The 6,234-nt window shown below is 36.1% G+C and overlaps 1 long non-coding RNA gene across 1 annotated transcript in view; it reads left to right on the plus strand.

The window, feature by feature from the left end:
• The window catches only part of LOC140159268 (uncharacterized), a 486,168-nt gene extending 480,677 nt beyond the window's left edge, over positions 1 to 5,491 (plus strand). The window contains exon 2 of the long non-coding RNA XR_011859862.1: positions 3,667 to 5,491. This is a non-coding gene — a long non-coding RNA (uncharacterized lncRNA). The remainder of the gene's footprint in view (positions 1 to 3,666) is intronic.
• The last annotated feature ends 743 nt before the right edge of the window (positions 5,492 to 6,234 follow it).

Here is a 6,234-nt window from a genome sequence, read left to right on the forward strand (position 1 = left end):
TGCCCCCTAATGATCTTAAATGAATCTTAAAATGTTTTTAAAATGTTCAGAACATCATAAGGATCATTGCATATAAATTTCAGCTCAATTGGAGCATTTTGACAAACTTGACCTTTGACCCCTTTATTACCTCTTAATGACCTTAATTGAATTTTAAAATATTTTTTAAATGTTTAGAATGTCATAAGGATCATTGCATTTACATTTCAGCTCATTTGGAGCATTTTGAAAAACTTGACCTTTGACCCCTTTATGGCCCCTTAATGACCTTAAATGAACATCAAAATATTTTAAACATGTTTAGAAAGTCATAAGCATCATTGTATTTAAATTTCAGCTCAATTGGAGCATTTTTCGGTTAAATGACCTTTTTTGACCTCTGTGACCCCTGGATGACCTTGGACGTTGAAAAACCCCATAACTTTTGTAGCCATCCACCCAATACTGCTTGTGACTGAGTTTGGTCGAAATCCGATCAAGGATGTGGCAGAAGAAGCAAATTGTGAGAAAGAAGAAAGAAAGAAAGAAAGAAAGAAATGCAAACTAGAGCAACTGTGCCCTTTGCAAGGGCACAAGGTAAGTTAGGCGGATGACTGTGATGATCTGATCAAGCAGCAACACTGTGCTGGATAGTATTAACTTGACCTTTGACCTCTGTATGCCCCCTTAATGACCTTAAATGAATTTTAAAATATTTAAAACATCTTAAGAATGTCATAAGGATCATTGCATTTAAATTTCAGCTCAATTGAAGCATTTTGAAAACTTGACCTTTGACCCCTTTATTGCCCCTTAATGACCTTAAATGAATTTTAAAATATTTTCAACATGTTTAGAATGTCATAAGGATCATTGCATTCAAATTTCAGCTCAATTGGAGCATTTTGGAACACTTGACCTTTGACCCCTTTATGACCCCTTAATGACCTTAAATGCATTTTAAAATGTTTTTAAAATGTTAAGAATGTCATAAGGACCATTGCATTGAAATTTCAGCTCAATTGGAGCATTTTTAAAAACTTGACCTTTGACCCCTTTATGACCCCTTAATGACCTTAAATGAATTTTAAAATATTTTTTAAATGTTTCAAATGTCATAAGGATCATTGCATTTAAATTTCAGCTCAATTGGAGCATTTTGATAAACTTGACCTTTGACCCCTTTATGGGCCCCTTAATGATATTAAATAAATTTTAAAATATTTGAAACATGTTTAGAATGTCATAAGGATCATTGCATTTAAATTTCAGCTCAATCGGAGCATTTTCGGTTAAAATGACCTTTTTTGACCCCTGTGACCCCTTGGATGACCTCTGACGTTAAACAACACATAACTTTTGTAGCCAGCTACCCAATACTGCTTGTGACCGAGTTTGGTCGAAATCCGATCAAGGATGTGGCAGAAGAAGCAAATTGTGAGAAAGAAGAAAGAAAGAAAGAAAGAAAGAAAGCACAAGAAAGAAATAAGTTAGGCTGCACGCCTAACTTAACTAGAGCAACTGTGCCCTTTGCAAGGGCACGAGGTAAGTTAGGCGGATGATTGTGACGATCTGATCAAGCAGCAACACTGTGTTGGATAGTATTAATTTTAATAAGACTGTTTCATTAATTGCCGTTTTAATATACCTTGATCGTGGAAAGCTGGCATTTTGAAAACTTTACCTTTCACCTCTGTATGATCCCCTTAATGACCTTAAATGAATTTTAAAATATTCAAAACATGATAAGAATGTCATAAGGATCATTGCATTTAAATTTCAGCTCAATTGAAGCATTTTGAAAACTTGACCTTTGACTCCTTTATTGCCCCTTAATGACCTTAAATGAATTTTAAAATATTTTTAACATGTTTAGAATGTCATAAGGATCATTGCATTTAAATTTCAGCTCAATTGGAGTATTTTGGGACACTTGACCTTTGAACCCTTACTGACCTTGAATGAATTTAACTTAAATGAATTTTAAAATGTTTTCAAAATGTTTAGAATGTCATAAGGATCATTGCATTTAAATTTCAGCTCAATTGGAGCATTTTGAAAAACTTGACCTTTGACCCCTTTATGACCCCTTAATGACCTTAAATAAATTTTAAAATATTTTAAACATGTTTAGAATGTCATAAGGATCATCGCGTTTAAATTTCAGCTCAATGGGAGCATTTTCGGTTAAAATGACCTTTTTTGACCCCTGTGACCCCTTGGATGACCTCTGACGTTAAACAGCCCATAACTTTTGTAGCCAGCTACCCAATACTGCGTGTGACTGAGTTTGGTCGAAATCCGATCAAGGATGTGAAAGTAGTAGCAAATTGTGAGAAAGAAGAAAGAAGAAATGGCAAGAAAGAAATAAGTTAGGCTGCCCGCCTAACTTAAAGAAAGAAAGAAATGCAAAGAAAGAAGTAAGTTAGGCTGCCCGCCTAACTTAAAGAAATGGCAAGAAAGAAATAAGTTAGGCTGCCCGCCTAACTTAAAGAAGAAAGAAATGGCAAGAAAGAAATAAGTTAGGCTGCCCGCCTAACTTAAAGAAAGAAAGAAACAAACAGCAAGAAAAAAAAAAGTTAGGCTGCACGCCTAACTTAAGAATTGAGAAGAGACAGAACAAGCCGACATTCGTCGTCGGCTTGTAACTGGGAAGTTGTCCAGTGGACCTGCTTCAAGAATAAACAAACTTGAGGGTGTAGTGCGCACAAAATTGGCAATTTTAATTCTAATAAAATGGTACAAAATAAGTTTTGTTACCTTGTTGCTGTCCCCACCCCTGGTCAGTACACCACTGTGTAATCAGTTTTCCTTTATAGGCAAGCTTGTTATTGATTCTCAATGGCAAGAAGCTGGGTCACCACATTTGCTGAAAGAGTCATCAGTTAATGCCAGCAATATTCCTGTATTGTTTGCTGCACAAATTGGGTTCCAATGAAACACAGTACTTCTGAGTATATAATAAGCCCTCTATTGTTAGATATTTTTTATTCTTCTTGTATAAAGAGATGAGCCAAATATATTCCACTTGATTTGTCTATATTTTTTCTTTACAAAATCGATATGACCAATAGTGTTTTGTTTATCATAATGTAGATATGTACAGTATGTATACTCAAAGGTTTAGTAGGGTATGATGTTTGATGATAGGTTTGTACGTGTAGTTTGTCAAGTATAATTTGCTTTTGTGCATGCTACAATCCTGGTCAAAACAGTTGGAGCACTTGTGTAAAAGTAGGACTGTTTAATCAGTTTTAAACCTAATTTACTTGACATACTAAAATGCCGCTTTCTTTGGTGTGAAGTCTGAACTGTTTCCTACTGTGTGTACTACAAACCCGGGGGGTCACTCCCATTGTGGCCTGTACACCATCCGCGATAATCAACTTTTGAAAAGCACCCTAAACAAGGATTTAACCCTTGGCTAAAACAATACCCTAAACAGGTGTTTTCACACCCTAAACAGGGATTTTATTCCTTGCATCAAATTTCATACACTAAATTTCATTTCCGCGTATTAGCACTTGCAATTTTGCTACCCTTTTTTCCAATATTTCATGAATGTTTTTGACACCCTAAACGTGTTACGCGCGTATCGTGCTTACCCACGAAAAACTACCCTTTTTACGCGTTTTCATTATCATGGATGGTGTACAGGCCACAATGGGAGTGACCCCCTCTCTAGAGGTGCATGATGGCCCAAAAAATTACTTCCAACATTGATCGGGGGATGGGGGGCATATTTGAATTACCCATATTGACCCGGATTGTAGGTTGCTGCATTTGCTGTTATTTTCATGACGTTTTTATTTTTGTGAATTTACCAAACCAATTGCAAAATTAATAAATCATTATTTTTTTTTGCTCAACATTACTCTGATCTGAACTGGCTGAAAGGTTTTTGACATTCATTACACCTGCCCTACACTTCAAATGCAGTAATGAAGAGAACAAATAATATATTATTGATATTTGCCTTCACAGGGAATGGAACTAGGGACCTTTTGTGCCAGATTCAAAGACATTTGACTGGGTTAATAATGAGTTTGGTGCAGTGGGTTATATTTTTTGTAGAATTTCAGCATACAGTAATTCGCTGTCAAAGTGACGTAATAATTGGGATTAACAACCATAGCAATAGATGAATACAACTTTTGAATAGATAGTCTTGTGCACAACAATGTTCATGCAGTACCTATGCATTGAATCATAGATGTCAAAGAACAGGGATAAAGACCTGGCTTGTAATTCTATAGAATACGCATATTATAATGATCACTCGCACCTGTAAGAGTGCAACCTGCTTTAAAATTTTACTCATCTATTGCTATGGTAGTTAATCCGATTATTACATCACTTCACCGGCGAATAGTTACCATCATTTGGCATGGGCTATTCCAGTTTAAATCCATATACCCCTGTGGAAGACCTAATCTTTCACATAAGGAGTGAAATCGTTCACATATCAAGGAGTGTAGATTTCAAATGGAGTCTTCCATTCAGGTAATTCCATTTGAAATTCACACTCCTTGTGTGGGTGATTAAAGTAATGTTTTCCATAGAGTAGTATATGAATTTCAACTGTAATTGCCCATTGTTATTTTATGGACCAAGAATAACAAGATGTATTTATTGAGACAATTCATATCGAGATACATAATTTACTGAAAAAAATATTTCGTAGTATAGCTAAATAATCAGGGCTCGAAGAACTCATTTTATATGGGCTCAGAAGAATATGCGGATTTAGGGTTCCTCTACCGGAAGTCAGTTTGTGCCGAAATTCCTTCCCACAATGCAATAAGCGTTTTGCATAATATAGATACAGTTCGGAGGTTAATCAATATTCTTTGTTCAGGGGTGTGAGTGACCACAGATAAAAAAAATCTGAAAAAGTCGGAAATTTGGAAAGCTCCTATACTTTTGTACAGAGGAAGAGCAGAAAAAGAGATAAAAATTGAGATCAAAAAATCTGAATTCAGATTTCAATCTGAACACTCACACCCTGTTTGTTATGCAATACGCATATTGCATTGTGGGAAGGAATTACGGCACAAATTGACTTCCGGTAGAAAAACCCTAAATCCGCGTATTGCCCATGTCTTGGGAGTGTTCCCATTTTACACAGGCTATTTTTGACAATAAGAATTAGAATCCCATATTATTTGAGGCCTGGCTGTAAATAGAGAGTAATGATTAAAAAATGTCATCTTTGGGCATAAAGGGTTGAAGACTCTGCAGCCATTATGGTATTTTGGGAGTTGAAATATTGTACAACAGACTTGCATGTACAATGTACAGCAACAAAAGCAATTTATATTAATGTACAAGTGTAGGTAATGGTTGATGAATTATAGCTAGATATTATACTTCCCAAGGGTGCTAAGTGTAGATAGAGAAATGAATAGGAACAATGTATGGTCAATCTGTGGACATTTTTATTTGCAATTCTGAAAATATGGTCATGTGTTATGAAGTTCCGAATTTACATTAAAACAGCCAACACATTTTATTACTGTAATAGAGCTTGTGTCATATGTTGAGTGTTGTTGGGCAACAGAATGGGACAGTGGGTTACTTGTTAACAGTAATGTAGCAAGGGCTTATTATGCTACCCCGTGGGATTCCATTGACCCCTCTCCTGCCCCGTGTCAAAAATATTAAATTAGCACCTCGGAGTGTGTTCCGGCTATTAATTGGTCCCTAGTGCAATTTTACCAATTTGATACATGCATCATTTTCCATTTAATTAACACATTTAGGGCTATTTTTGAACAAATTGTTTCATAATAATAACCCTGCCCTTTATGACCAGTGGCATAGCGAGGGGCAAGGGTGTCCCCCCCCCCTTTCTAGATTCTTGAGCACCCTGGACCTGGACAAACAAAAATTGGGTCAATCAGCAAAATTTTGGGCCACTATTCTTGCCCTGGGCATCGGAATCCTAGCTATGCCACTGTTAACCGAGGTCAATTTCAAAATGCTCAAGGGTGCCACAGTGGCATCACAGATAGGTCCAAGAGATACAGAAAACATTATGCAGAGTTTTTATAGACTATCATTTAGGGGTTAAGACAACTTTTTGGGTTTCGGGAGTCGGACTGTTTTTATCCAGAGGATGATTTAAGGAAGCCCCATCATGCATTGCAAAAGTGTTATCACTAGAGATTCAACTGCCACTTTACTTTTCAAATCCCATTGAATTCTGTGCAAAAGATGTTGTTTTAAAATTATGTGGTGTCATTATTACTTGGT

Source organism: Amphiura filiformis, chromosome 8 (assembly GCF_039555335.1).
Source record: "Amphiura filiformis chromosome 8, Afil_fr2py, whole genome shotgun sequence".
Lineage (NCBI taxonomy): Eukaryota > Metazoa > Echinodermata > Ophiuroidea > Amphilepidida > Amphiuridae > Amphiura > Amphiura filiformis.